Below are 16,766 nucleotides of genomic sequence, written 5' to 3'. Positions count from 1 at the left end.
TAACAGAAAATTTTAAAATGGCTCAACTTGATGGAGCTTTTAAAGGCACTGATATTGAAGCTGTGGAAATGTCTAGGTACACAATCTATCCTTATCTTCAAGAATATATATATGTAATCATGTAATATCACAATTTTTTGCGTCTTACTCTTATCAGTTTGTAGTAGAGTGACAGTTTTGAACCGTTTACTCTTAAAGGGGTCGATTAGGTTATGCTTCCTTTCAAATGTGTAAAAGTAGTTCTAAAATGGGAACCGTCAAATAAATTGAAACTAGGGGTCCAACTCGGCTCGTTTAACTTACATAAAGGTTGAGTTCTTACTAGAGTTCTAGCTCGGCTCGTGAGTAACTTTTCAAGCTCCAATTTGGCTCTGGCCATTATTATTTAAATATATATTTTTTTTATCAATTTTCAATTATATACTAATAAATAGCATAATATATATTCTTTAGTTATTGTTTTCATCATTTATATATAATAATAATTATTAAATATATTAAATAAAAGGCTCGTGAGCCGGTTCGAGCTCGATAAGTGAAGCTCATGTTCGGGCTCATTTGTTTTTAGGCTCGAGCTCGTTTAAGCTCGGCTTCACGAGCAGTTTGGCTCGTTTACACCCCTAATTGAAAGTAAAACAACGTTTATGTTTAATGAATACTGCCTCCAAAATCTTGTCGTTTAAAGGTTTGAAATTTTTTTATTACTATTGTAATAATATTGTTTTTGTAGTCATAGTTTAACGCAAAAATACATTTATAATTTTTTTTTATAAAGGGCCAACAGTTAAAAAGTTTGCGGGTCAACCTGTCTTGGGTCATTTTGACCCATACTCGATACATAGTTATTTGAAATTAATAAAACTCAGATAACAAGTTTTGGTGGGCCAGCCTGAGACCCGTTTGCCCGCACTGAAAAACAACCCATTTAGCCACCTGTATAATTATGTCATTATTCTTTTTAACAAATATTATGCTTCTTCTATTGATCAGATTCCTTCTAAAGAATGATGGGCTTTTTGTTGGAAGTTCTTCATCAATGAACTGTGTTGGAGCCGTAAGATTAGCCCGGTTATTAGGCCCGGGTCATACTATCGTTACAATTTTATGTGATAGCGGGATGAGACACTTAAGCAAGTTCTGTAATCCCGAGTACCTTTCTCAACACGGTTTAACACCTTTGGCCAAAGCATTAGAGTTTCTTGATCGTAGATGATATTGTTGTATCGCGCAGGGGACAATATTACTACAAAGTCATAGATTATTTAAATAGGTGTTACGATTAATGTTATATATTTTTTGTCGTTAAGGTTGTACGAGTATGTATTTGATTATCCGGTTCTAGCGAGAAACGTGTTATGTTTAGTCGATTTTTGTTAAATTGTTTAATGTTTCGTATTTGGTTCTTCGTTTCTAGCTAGAGACGTGTATGTCGTTCACTGTACGACAAGAGAATAATCTACCCCATTTAAGAATCTGAACGAAGAAACTTCAAAATTTTAAAATATTAACTTAAAATAAAACTTATTTTTTAAATTAATAATAACTTAACTCTTAAAGTTAATGACTCGTATATTTATCCAAGTATAATTTATTGTTCATTTGAAGTTTAAACATTTTATTTTTTAATTTTCTTTTTGTCTAAACAACAAATTCTAGATTTTCTAGAAGAAATACATAATAATGTTAAGGATTTTAATAGGTTGTGAGACACACCTTCCTCAACAAACTTTATTTATCCTTTACTCGCAATTTATTGCTTGTGAGACACACACCTTCCTCAACAAACATTATTTATCCTTAACTCGCAATGTATTGGTTGTGAGACACACACCTTCGTCAACAAACTTTATTTATGATGTTCGAATGTTCATTTATAATTATTATTTTTTCATGGTAAATTAGCAATTGTCATATATGTTTTCTGATTGATCATTGATTTAAAATTAGTTGTAGAAGATTTCATTTTTAAAACGCATAATTTAGCTTGTTGCATATACCACTGTTTCAACTTAGTTATGAAATATCTATAACACAATTATTGCATAGGAGGAAGTGAAGATTCGAGATTATGATTGAAGTACTCAAGTTCGAATTCGATCCCAATCGGCTTTTATCGCAGTGGACCTTCATGTAGCGAGCTTGCTCCGGAATAGGAGATGGTGGACTTGGACTAGCCACTGTTGTCTGCAATCGCGGATGTATAGTTTGCCTTATGTCATTGGGTTATCATGGATGGTCGGACTTTATTCGTTTGTCGTTAAAATAAAGTATAAAAAAAATAAAAGCCTTGTAGTTTGTTTAATAAAACAGAAAAGAAAGTCTTATTAAGTTAAATTATATTATAATAGAAAGCAACAAATAAATAAGTAACACAAGTATAGAAATTTTGAATTGACAAATTAATATCACATAAGTTTGAAACACGTAAGCGAATATGTATCACGTGGGTTTGAACTGATCCACTTTCGAGCTTTTATTACAATTAAAGTTGTAAAATGTACGTAGGGTGTGAGGAAACGAGTCAAACGTGCAAAACCCATGAGAACCATCACACTAGAACCCATGATACCCGTTTACATATAATTAAGTCAGTCTCGGGTCTAGCATATGGATGCAATTGGTCCCGGTTCTAGAAGTGGTGTTGAAGGAAAACCCCCATAAACCCGATTGTAATCCGAATTAGATATAAACAATTTTGTTCTTATAAAATAATATCACGATCAATATCCAGCCATAAATGTGTCCCTTAACTATCAACACGCCTTTATATCAATGCAAAATGCATTGAATTGTTTATATGTATAGACACATAGATTCTAAATATCACTCCTAAGTATCGACGCATAAATTCTGAATATCACCCCTAAGTATCGACACATAGATTATAAATATCACCCTTAAGTATCAACACATAGATTCTGAATATCACCCCTAAGTTTCGATGCGTAGATTTTGAATATCATCCCTAAGTAACGCCTCAGCATGAGATCACCATAATCATTAATTAGTAAGTAATTTATCATCTCTTATTGGTAAGTGATCATTGTTATTAGTTTTTAATATATAAAAACAATAGTATGCAGGCATCTTCATGTTCATCATCAAACTTTGATTTTTGAGTAAACTGCGGTTTTCGTCCTTGTGGTTTGTTCAAATCTGCAGTTTTAGTCCAATAATATCAAATTGATGATTTTCGTCCCTATGTTTTCATTTCACTTGCAATTAAACCCGAATTCATTAACTCCGTTAAGTCTGGTCGTTAAATCCATCAGCGTGCCCCTCACGTGAGATGCAGTTTTGTCCCTTTTTCCCCAAATAAACCCCAGTTCTAATCCACAAGCCCCTCACGTGAGGGGCTAGGGTGTATTTGGGGGAAAAAGGACAAAATCGCCCCTCACGTGAAGGACACGCTGATGGGTTTAACTACCAGACTTATCGGGATTAGTGAATTCGGGTTTAATTGCAAGTGAAATTAAACCACATGGACGAAAATCACAAATTTAAAACTGTTAGACTAAAACCGCAAATTTGGATAAACCATAAGGACGCAAATCACAGTTTACTCTTGATTTTTTAAAGGGTACGGTTAATCATCAAATGTAAGAACAACATCATGTGATGATCTTCATGTTCATGATCAAACTCCGATTCTTAGTTGTTTAGGGTTGTGCATCGTTAATCATATTTGCTTTTTATAGAACGTTATTCATTTTTTTACATTGTAGATTGTGGATTTGAAGAAATAAAACCCGTTTGTACACCCTAGTAAAATAAAAATTAATTTTTATTTGTTTTGCTTTGCTTTTAATCATTTTATGTAGATTTTTTATTTCGTTGCGTAATTCATAGACTGATTTGGGTGTTGGTGTAGGATCTATGATGGCTTTATCTAAATATCAACGCGTAGATTCTAAAACCCCAAAGTATCGACACCTCTACAGGAGATCACCATAATCATAATCTAAGGAGATGATATATGTAAGAATTTATTTGGTCTCCAAAATCCAATGTCGTATGTTCAAATCCTACAATGCGTGATTCGGATCTTTGACCGAATTCAACTGAAACACTAACCGGAACTAATATTAACTTTTCTTTCCCATTTTATTTGATTATTTAAGATTTTGTTTGAGTTATGTTTGGATTGACGATCTAACTATCCAAGTTCAAAATCTAATGATAATATGTTCTTTATACAACCCGTGCACATACACGAGTCAATAATAAAACTTAATATTTGATTATTGATTATTGAATTTTTTACTTTGTTATATGTGATTGTAACTCTTTCAAGTATACGGAGTTATGATTTATATAATTTAAGTGCCCGGTTTTAAGTTAATGGGTTGAATCTAGAGAGACCGTATACGGAGTTATGATTTATATAATTTAAGTTGTTTACACAAGCACCTAACCTAGTGCGTGTGTGTATTAGACTAGTTTGAGACCCATGTTATACATAGATAATTCATGAAGATACAATATTTAATAAATATACGATATACAATAAACAATAAACCTATAAAACACTAACTACACCATCAAAAATCTAACTGTGCAAAATAGTAGCAATGAAAGTTAAAGAATTTGTTGTAAGGCTCCGTTACCGGTAACCCTACTTTCGTGTTGGATTTACTCATAAACACAGTTCTAACTATCAGAGTTGATTAAAACATTTACGCGGAAAATAAAACTTTCATAAAACATTACAATATTTCACAACTTGCCCCAAAACATCCCTAGTCTTCCACATCAAAACATTAAAATTAAAACATCGTAAGTCTTCAGATGCCAGACTCCTGTTCAGTGCCATGTGTCTCCTCAAGCGAGCTGCCTCATCCTACTCACCTGCGTGCATACTAAAAGTCAGCTACGCTGAGTGAGTTCTAGTTAATCACATAATCATACAATACCTTCTTACATTTCATACTTAATCTCTTAACTTTCTTTCATATACACCTAAGTGTTCTTACCTTCATTTTTACTTTCTTACTTTCTTTACATACATAATCATACGTTCATTTTTACCTTCATACTTTCCTTACATACATAATCATACTTTTTAAAGAGCCTTTCGCCCTATAACCTCATAGATATTATAAGGGTCTGGTCCCTTGTTTTCGAATATTAGAAGGGTTCGATTCCCTAACATCACAGATATTATAAGGGTCTGGTCCCTATCATCACAGATATTATAAGGGTCTGGTCCCTAGTTTTCGAATATTAGAAGGGTTTGATTCCCTAACATCACAGATATTATAAGGGTCTGGTCCCTATCATCACAGATATTATAAGGGTCTGGTCCCTAGTTTTCGAATATTAGAAGGGTTCGATTCCCTAACATCACAGATATTATAAGGGTCTGGTCCCTATCATCACAGATATTATAAGGGTCTGGTCCCTAGTTTTCGAATATTAGAAGGGTTCGATTCCCACTTCGTTACCATACAACCATACATCATACCTCAAGTATTATTAGGGCTCGGTACCCTTTTCGTAACCATACAACCATACATTATCATTTCTTTCTTCTATTATCACTACCATGCTCATATACATAACATACATAACATTCTTACCTATACCTAGCGTTACAACCTGACAGTACGTGCAATATCCGAAGATCGTTCACGTACCATCAAGCAATCATTCTCACATAACACATATATCACATAGGGCATACACTTATCACTTAGGATAAATGTATTAACAACACATCAAGTATGCACACAGTCCCGAAAACATAACAAGTAATGGGGCTAGAAACTCACCTGAACACGGTTACGTTCACCGTTAATCGTAATTCCTTTCTTCAGTTGTGCACGGCTGACTGTATAACAAGTATACGTATCAATTAACTATCACTTCTCATAATGTATTTCTATCTTTATATGACCCACAACGAATGGGGGTCCGGGGGCAGCGCCCCTGGCAGCGGGGTCTAGGGGCGGCAGCCCCTAGCAGGGTCCAAGGGGCAGAGCCCCTGGCTGGGGTCGAGCTGCCAGGTCAGCTTTGAAAAATTTTATTTCCATTAACTGTCTTAACACATTTTTCATTAGATTTTTAATTTATTTTCTAAACGAACTTGGCTTTAGGCGAAGTTAAACCTCAGGCGAACTTGTCATCAGGCGAAGTTAAACCTCAGGCGAACTTAGCTTTAGGCGAAGTTAAACCTCAGGCGAACTTGTCATCAGGCGAACTTAAACCTCAGGCGAACTTGTCATCAGGCGAACTTAGCTTGCAGGCGAAGTTCATCAGGCGAACTTAGCTTGCCGCCGAAGTTCATCGCTTGAAGGCGAAGTTACCCAGATGAAGGCGAAGTTGCCCAGACAGCCTGCTGTTTGGTTTCAGTCCAACATTTCGAGCGATTTTAACACCCCCGCTATGGTTCAATATCACCCACTACGCTTCCCGACCATTTCCGGTCACTTAACCCTAAAAAGCTTGGATCTTTAAACTTCAAAGTTCAAGAATCTTACCTTTTTGAGCTTGTTGGATCTTGTTTCCTTGCTTAATCACAACCAACCGCTCTCTCTTCTCTCTCGGATCTTGGTCTCTCTCTCTACGGCTCTCGGCCTCTCTCTCTCTCCTCGGATCTCGGCCGCCGGTCGGCTTGTGTATGGGGTGTGTGTGTGTTTTGGAAGTGTGAAGGAATAGATGTAAATGAAGATATTTTTGGGTTTAGGGGATATTTATATCCCTTAAATCCCATTCTCATTTAACCCATCTCAATTAATCCAAGTCCCTGATCCGCTCCTACCCGATATTAATAATTAAAAACGCGAAATCACTAACATAACTTTCTTTATTCAACATTATAAATTTTAGGATGTTACATTTGTATACAACACTCTATATATATACTGTTTGCAGAATAAATATCTTTTCAATTTGAATTATTATCAGTATTAGCTTAGCTGGTATGGGAGATACAAAAATAGTATCATGTTTATTTTTTTATATATAGCAAAACTTAATAAAGTTCAAACTTTAAATTTAAATTTCTGGTTAATGTAAATATATATTGAGCAACGTATTTTTATAAAATAAACGATATAAATTTCAAATAGTTGCAAAAAAATAGAAAGTAATATTAAATTAACGATATTAAAAAATAATGAGGTTTAATGTGAAAGTGACAAAACTTCTAGATTTTTATTAATGGCGTTGCTAAACATGCCACATCCATACTATTTTTACTAAATGTATCACCCATTGAACTTATTAAATCAAATACCATTAGCCCTTAAACATTAATTGCATAAATATTAATCTCCCAAACATTTTTTTTTGACTTAATAGTCTTTACTAAATATATCAAATTAATAACCTGTGTGGATTTTACAGGAGTGTCTCCTCTTGTTGGACTCAGTGATCGTGGGTTTGTTGTGGGTCAGGCTGCGTTGAAGGCTGAATCGGGCAAAGTTGTTAAACACGAGAAAGCTTGTTTAGATAATCAACATGTCTTTCTACCATTTGCCTTTGATACATTTGGTTTCCTGGCCCCAGAGGCTGTGAAATTTTTGAGTAGGGTTCAGCGCGTCGTACACGAAACCTCTTCAGCTTCTAGGTCCCAGAACTTCGTTTTTAGCAGGATTAGCTTTGCTATTCAAAACGGGGTTGCGGCGCAGCTTGTTGCCCGTTTGCCTGCCACTCTATTGTAATCGTTTTATAGTAAATTATAATTTCCTAGCGGTTAATAAGTTGTAATTAAAAAAAAATTAATAACCATTAAGCTATATTATTATTATTATTATTATTATTTTAGTATTAATATTCTAAAAATTTATAATATATTTTATTAATTATAATAGTATCAATATATATATATATATATACACACACAGACATGTATGTGTAGTTTTATAAATATAATAATGCATCAACACTGATAATAACAAGTATTATTATCTCGATCAAGGACAATAAACACAACAAGAGAGAAAAATTAGAAAATAAAAATAAAAACTTTATAGTTTCCGATTTAATATTTTAAAGAGAGACAATAAAATACAAAAAATAAAATAAAATGTAACAGGATAATAATATGTCAAATAAAATTGTTAAATAAAATGAAAGTTTAAGAAAAATGATATGGCAAGTAGATGAGAGGGTACATTTAATCTAACCGAACCATTTTATTAAAGAGTATACACAAATAGATTGGGTGAGATAAATAAGCATTAATTTTTAATCAACTTCTTTATTTTTATATCTATGTATTAAATTATATTATACCATATCAAGTCATATCACAACAAATCACATGATATTAAAATAATATCCTATTATACCATATTACATCTTTACTTTTAGTAAACTAATTATATAATGACTTTATTACATTTGACCAGAGAATGGTCAAAGATCCACCGTCAATTTAAAGACCATATAGTGACCTTAAATCTTAGCCATCCATCAAACACCTGGATATCCTGCCTAGTAGTGTCGTGTATGACATGTCAAGAAGTAAATTATTAAGTAAACACATTATACGTACATGCACCATATCACATCACACTCTACACACATACTTGTCTCAAAACAATTTTATTCACCTTTCAATTCAATCCTAATTTATGTAAGGATTTAATTATTTTACATGTTGTTTGTTTGTTCAATTAAGTTATTCATTATATCATATGTTTGTTAGTTTTTAATTATGAAGAGTTTGAAATTTTAATTTGGATCAATTGACTGATTTATTGATTTTAGTTTTCTTTGTTGATTCACGTTTTTTTTTGTGTTCTTAAATTTGGTTTCGTTTTTGTCGGTGAGTGCAATCTGAATCGGTTATGCCGATTTTATGTTTCATTGGATTGAAACCTAGGGGTGCAAACGAGCCGATCTGCTCATGAATTACTTGAGATCGGATCGATAAAAAAATTGAAATTAGGCAAGGCCTTGCGTTTTTTTCATGTTCTTAAATTTGGTTTTGTTTTTTGTCGGTGAGTGTAATCCGAACTAGTTATGCCGATTTTATGTTTAACTGGATTGAAACCCAAACCGATCTGCTCATGAGTTACTTGAGATCGGATCGATAAAAAAACTTGAAATTAGCCGAGGACTTGCTTTTTTTCATGTTCTTAAATTTAGTTTCGTTTTTTTTGTCGGTGAGTGTAATCCGAATTGGTTATGCCGATTTTATGTTTCATTGGATTGAAACCCTAGGGGTGCAAACGAGCCGATCTGCTCGCGAGTTACTAGAGATTTGATCGATAAAAAATTGAAACTAGCTGAGGCCGACCGATTCGGTGAGTGTAATCCGAATCGGTTATGCTGATTTTATGTTTCATCGGATTGGAACCCTAGGGGTGCAAACGACCCGATTGCTCGCGAGCTACTTGAGATCGTATCGATAGAAAACTTGAAACTAGTCGAGGCCGATCGATAAAAAGATTGGATCGTTTAGGCTCGTTGGTCTTGATTTTTAAGTTTTGCCTCCTTTGGACTTCCTATAGTTCTATGCGTTATTTCATATTGTACAGCAGAGCTTGATCCGAGCTTATGCTTGTTTAAGGTTTTTTTTTTCAAAATATATAAAATAATTAAATTATATATTTATATATATATATTAATTAATTAATTAATAAATAACAAACAAGTCAAGCAGAGCCCTAGCTTTATTATTAATTAATAAATAATAAATGAGTCGGATGGGCATGGCTTGGCTTGGCTTGGCTTGTTTACACCCTTGGGTGAGTCTAATTGAACAAAATAACATTGTATTTGTTTAAGCATTTGTACAACTTACTTTTTTTTATATATATTTTACTCTCACAGCAACGAATATATTAATTTTTCTTTATACAAATCATAGCAATGTGCTTATACCAAAATGTTGTTATGACTAAAATATAAATTGAAATTATGCTACTTTTTTTTTGGTTAAATTAATACTTTGCACAATAAGGATGGATATACATAATTTTATGTCATAATGTATGTTTATGCTTTGTTGGTAATTGGTTTAAAAGTGTTGTTTTAAGAGTGTCACAGGTGGTTGATTTCTGATGGTCAGTTTTAGCTTAATATATTCAGTCATGGCCAATGCGGGATCGAAAAACCTTGCTACAAAGAAGAGTGGAAACGATGAGCCAAAGAGTGGAAACGATGAGCCAATGCGACCAGCAAGGCTGCGGAAATCTAAAGAAAGATTGATTGAAGTGATAGAACATGGTACGGCGAAACACTTCAAATTGAACAGGTGGTGTTAAGGAAATTTTAAAATTTTGTTTGTCGTTTACGACTTATATTGATGAAGCTTGTTGTTTCCTTATATATTGACTAATTTTTGCGTGTTATAATGCCATGTAGGGACGCGGGACGCCTCTTAAAGACATACCTAATGGTAAAGATTTAAACTTGTTTTTGTATTTATCCTTTGATAGTGACGTAGTAACAATACCTCACACTTAAACCTTTACTAGCGTTATTGTTTCAACTTTGTTTCAATCTTGCATTGTCTACATTTTAATGATATGATCTATGATACCCTTCTTTATACATTATCAAATTTTTATTCGGTAAAGGATTAGTCAACATGTTTAAGACGGAAAATTTAATCGTAATCCAGGAAATTTTTTTGGATCTTCACTTAATTAATGTTTAAAGTTAAGCTTTTGTGTTGGAGTCTATGAAAAGACTAGGAATCTTTACCAGACATTATATCATCTAAAAATTTATTAGCGTGTCTGATCGAAGTGCGCTATACTTTACAGTGGCGTATAAGATATCAAAAAAGAAAGCGGCGAGTGAGACGCTAAAACAGCTCCACACTGTCCTGTATATGAGGACAGGAAAGGTAATTGAGCTTCTATTAGTTAAATGTATTATGTATGCATATTTGCATTGTCAAAAAAAAAAACATTTTATAGGCATCTATAATGTTAGTTGAATACTAACTGAATTTAAACATGTTACATTTATAGAACCCCTTATAGCATAAGTAACACATATTTTTTAACACACTAAAAAAAAGGATCCAATTACAATAAGTAATTGGATGTTTGTTATATAGCTTACAAGTTACGCTATCAGTTGATAACTGTTAAGAGTTAAAATGCGTATTGTCATTAAGTTAAAAGAAATTTTGTACGAGCAAAATGAACGAACTATCATTAAACAACTTAAGCTAAAGGTCCGCAAACCTTTTTGGGTTGATGGACTCCAACAAGATTATGTTATATATCATGCGGCATTAAAATCAGAGGCAGACCTACACTTCTGGTGTAGGGGTTGGCCATGCCATGTGAAAATGTTTTTTAGAGGTATATTATGTTGAAATCCCGACTGACCCTATGAAATGGCCTTCTCTCGACCACGGCTGATTAAAATTTGTAGATACTGCATCATGGCACTTCATTTGCTTACACTGGAAAATTTGTTCAAATATTATATCTCATTGATTGATCAAGGCCTGTTGTATTTGATTTGCAGGCAATAAAAATCAAGAGTAACATTCTGAATTTTTCTGGATTTGTTTGGAATGAAAACGAGGTAAAATTAACTCGTTGCTTTCGCCATTCTTGTTAAAAGTGTCCACATTTCATTTTTTATTTATCCCATTAAAAATGTCCACTTTCAAAATTTATTAGTCAATTTTCAAGTTTACCCTTAAACACACATAATTAACATTAATAAACAATATTTATGGACCCAATTTCCAAGGGTATTATTGTTATTTGGTAAGCAAAAAAAAAAACAATAATTTAATCAACCTTAAACTTTGTGTTTTTTTAAAATAAGACACTTTGACCGGGACGGAGGGAGTAGCAAGTTGTATATCATTTAAAACTTTGGCATGGGCTGCGATGAGTAGGGTTGGGTCGAAACTCGACACACCTTTTGCATTTAAACCTAAGTCAAGTTGTCAGTGATCATATACGATTACAAAATCTACTTTGCGAGATTTTTATCCCATTTCTGTCTAAGTTCGGTTATTTTTCTCTTTTAATTTGACTGGTTTTGTCGCGTAGGATATTTTTATATGACCTGAACCGACCCATCCATTTATAAGCAAGTCAAAATTTAAAATTGTCATCTCTTGATAGTAATTCATATAGTTGTTGATGAACTAATATAAGCTAGATATTTATTATTATTGCAGGAAATTAAGCAGAAAACTAAGGTGCACATAAAGCTTAATAAATTCTATAAAGAGAAGTTGATTAAGTTTTGTGATTTGCTTGATGTACCAATTGCAAGAACCTAAGTGTATATATATATATATATATATATATATATATATATATATACTTAGGTTCTTGCAATTGTTTATTAGTTCATTGTTATCCTAAGTATTTGATGTCATGTTTTCACAAGAGTAATATGCTCTCATATGATATAATACATACATGCACACACACACATATACATACACACACACACATATATATATATATATATATATATATATATATATTTTAAAATAATGATGCCCAAACATAAAAAATTTGGTCGTACGTAGCGGATTGGTTCATCGATCACATTAGAGGTGCATATTCTGACTCATTTACTTATGAACGTTGTAACATCTGCCCGATCCGACCCGACCCAGGTACCCGTTTCCCTTATCCGATCTCTTTCTTTTATGATTTAATATTTATTTATACTTATATTTTACTTTTAATAATAATAATATACTTTTCCTTCCCGCCTCTTTCTCTCTCTTTCTTTCCGCCGTCCCGTCCCTCTTCCTTCTCTCTTTCCGCCTTGTTTCCCTCTTTCTTCTAACTCTTTGCTTATCCTTTGGTTCTTCCCGCCTAAGGATGTCTGCAGCTCCACGCGCCAGACTCCTTACATGGAAGCCTGCGTGAAGACATCTTGTTCCTGCGATGCGTGAAGAGAACTCTTCTCGCAGCGCGCTAAGAATGCATGTTCTTCCCGCAATGCGCTAAGAATGTATGTTCTTCCCGCGATGCGCTTAGAATTCCAGGTTCTTCACGCAGCGCGCTAAGGAATTGTGATTCTTCCCGCAGCACGCTAAGGATTGTTGTGCCAGCCTTCGCGCTCGCGCACTCAGCCTTCTCGCGCTTGACCCTTTAGTCTAGTCCTGTTTTATCCAGCCTGTATGCTTTTGTGTTGCCTTTTCTTCTGAGCTGTTGACCTAACCTATCTAATGTCTGAATAAGTTACTTTCGGCGCAGCATGCGTACCAACCCCATTGGTTGATAGAAAAAGTGACTGACATAATCTTTTGAGATCTGCTTTTGCCATGCTTGACCAGTACCTTTATCTGAACCGCCCATGCTTTTTTTTACTGTTCCCTGACAGCTTTATCTTGCCCCCTGCAGCTGCCATATCTTTTGATATCTTTTGTTATCTTTTGTTTTGTCTTGTTCTGTTTGTCTTGGAATCTTTTCCCTTTTTTCTGGATTTATGTCTCCTAGGGTTTCTCTATAAATAATAGTATTATTTTTCCTAACACTACACACACAAAACACTTACTCTCTCCTGACCTCCTCCTTGCTCTCTCTGCCGCCTCCCTCTCTGCCTCCGTTTTCTCCTCTCCTCTGCCCTGATTTCCGGTAATATATATAATAACTTATTAATTATGCTAACTTGTAATCAAGACTTAAAACCGATCGTTAAAACAATAATCTTATTTATAGGTTAACTTGTGCTTGTTTAAAGTTGGTTCTTGCTTTATCTTACACCGCATCGTTTATCAAGTGAGTTATCTCGTATCTAATCCCTTTTTATTTTAAATGCTTTGGGATGTTCATGTGTTCATACAAAACTTGAGTCTTAAACTGTTTATGAACTTTAGTCGCGCAGTATCCCATGTGTTGAGGACGTAGACTTGGCTGTTTATTTGTATGTGTGGATCATTAACCGTCTTGTCGGTCTATTCCGCAGTTTTCATGGTACCATTAGATGAACACGGGAGAACTATCGTTTATGATTTTCTCTTTTGTTACACTTGCACAGTTAGTCTTGTTTGTGAGCTCAATTGTGAGCACTGGCAGTCTTGTCTCTTAGAGTTGGTCCCGATCTGATTACACCCTTGTTGAAACCCAGACATACACATGTTGCGCGCAGATTTATTGTTATCTATGTATTGTATTAAACTTGATTTCTCACCAACACGCAAGTGTTTGACGTTTATTTTAACACATGTTCAGGTTTGCAGTAGCTGTTTTGGAGCTTGTGGACACGTAGGAAGTTTTCACTTTTGGACCTAGAATTAAAATGTATCAAGACAAGTTAATGTTGTTTGAATGTTATAATTTATAATATATTGATTTGTTTGATTTATGTTCTTTATTTTCCCCGCTGCGCGTGCGCGATAAAATGTGTATTAATAAATATTGACACCAATAGTGTCGCGAGTAATGAAGCAATATGTGGCGCCCCGATGTATAATCCGCCTTTGGTCGGGGTGTTACAAACGTGTAGACCTGGATTTGCTTTATGACTTTATCTCAAACGCGTCAAATATATAAAATAGCTAAAATGGGAACAAATGAGTTGGAAATCAGCCTAAGTCTATGTTTAATGTATATAGTCCACTAAACTATTTTTTCAAAATATTCATATCATTGTATTAACGCGGTAGTTTATTATTTTTATAACGGATAACATACGTGGAAACCACATAGGTATTCAACTAGTTTCATCAAGGGCACCCGTTTATTAAAGCTAATTTATAGGCCACCGAAGTATATATACGTGGCTTCTTTTTTATGGGTGACCTTGATGAAAACAGTTGTATACTTGGGCGGCCTTAACATAGACTATCCCTTGCAAAAGTGTATATATATTTTTGTTTGGTTTTGATTTAAACATACTTTTGGACATAATACGCCCTGTTTAAATCACATGATGGTAATTTTCTGGTGAAACCAACATGACATTATTTCTTTTTTCGCACGCACGACATCATCGCTAAACTAATTGAGTTTTTGCTGGTTCCACATGCCACAAATAATGTGCTGCTTGGAGCGAATGAACAGGTTAGTAATTTTGATCAGCCTTAACTCCAAATATCGTTTGTATACTATTTTCATCTCTTAGACCATCTCCAACGTATGCACCGAAAGTACCAAAACAATGAAAAAGTTCGGTGCATAAATGAATTTGGCTAAACAGTGTAAATATTTAGTGTATACATTGGAAATGCTCTTATTGATTAAACATGTTCTTCAGTCGTCAAGCAGAGGCAAAAAGCGCAAGAGGGTGAGCATTGTAAGTTTAAGTACATCAACTTCTGCGGTTACACCTTCAAAGGTACATTCTCTTTGTAAAATCCTACTTTGCTGACGTGGCATTTTGATCGGTCGTTTTGTGAAAAAAACTATTTACACACTTTATAAGCCACCCATGTTTGTGCCGAAAATGCCCCTTATTTTTTAAATTGTTATAATTTGTTTCCAACTCCGGGATGTCGAAAATGCCCCTTATTTTTTCTAAAAAGATCGGCAACCTCAAGGGTATTTTGTGTCCGAAATCGGTGTAAATCAAAAGTTATTAAAAAACTATGTGTGGCCTTAATGAGAAAAGTTTGAAAAAATGGATTATAAAGATTTTTCTATATAGAAGGAAGATGAAGCAGTTGAAGAGGAAGAGGAGGAAGAACATAAAACTGAAGAGGTTAGTCATTTCCGCGTTAACTCCAAATATTGTTTGCATGCGCGCTATTATTATCTCTTAGACCATCTCCAATGTATGCACCAAAAGTACCAAAGTGATGAAAAATATGGTGCATACATTGGAGCTTAAATGAATTTGGTAAATAGTGTAACTACATTGGAAATGCTCTTATTGATTAAACATGTTCTTTAGACAAGCAAAGGCAACAAGTGCAATAGAGTGAACATAATAAGGGCATCAACTTTTGAGGATACACCTTCAAAGGTGCATTCTCTTTGTAAAAACGATTCACACGCTTTATAAGACACCAATGTACGTATCTATTTAATTGTTTCCAGCTCCGAGATGTCAAAAGTGCCCTTTATTTGTTCTAAAAGATCGACGGCAAATTTAACCTATAGCGTTATGTCACCCTTAAAGGCGTTTTGTCCAAAATCGGTTTATATCAGAAGTTATTAAAAAAAACTATGTGTGAACTTAATAAGAAAAGTTTAAAAAATGGATTGTAAAGATTTTACTATATAGGTGTCATTTTCCAGATACAATATCTCATGCAATTATATAAAAATGGATCATATGCATCTTGTGTTTGTTTTTACAAAAGCAGATTAGTAGAAGTGCATCTGAGGCAACTCATGAGACTGAAGAGGGAGAAGAAGAAGCGGAAGCGGACAAGGAAGTAGAAGAGGAAGATGAAGAAGCGGAGGAAGAGGAGGATGCGGAAGAGGAGGAGGAGGACGACGACGAAGACGAAGAAGAAGAAGAATTAATATCCTGATTTTAACAACCAACTTTAAGCTAGATGTGATCAGCTGCTATGGCAGATGCCACACATGAAAAAAATTCTCACGAGAGAACATTTTTAGAAAATGGAAGTATTTATGAGGTTGATGAAGGTACTTGTCCGGTCAAATGAAAAGTACTCTATTTTTGCATCTTAAAATGTTTTAAAAACCAGTTTTTTACTCGTACCGGATTGAGCTTAAAAATGGTATAACCGGGTATACTGGGAGGTTCAACTGGTTAACTACTTTATCTTATAATTTCCTATAAATGCAATTCAGCTCCAAAAATAACCTAAAATTAAATAATTTGATAACAAAAAATAATTCAAAAGTTAATCCATATTAAAAAATAATAAAACAAATGCACTCAAAATTAAAAAAATAGTC

Source organism: Bidens hawaiensis, unplaced genomic scaffold, assembly GCF_021521415.1.
Source record: "Bidens hawaiensis isolate Kalapana, Puna unplaced genomic scaffold, B.hawaiensis_p1.1 tig00007737_1, whole genome shotgun sequence".
In the NCBI taxonomy this organism is placed as follows: domain Eukaryota; kingdom Viridiplantae; phylum Streptophyta; class Magnoliopsida; order Asterales; family Asteraceae; genus Bidens; species Bidens hawaiensis.
This window is presented reverse-complemented; position numbering follows the sequence as displayed.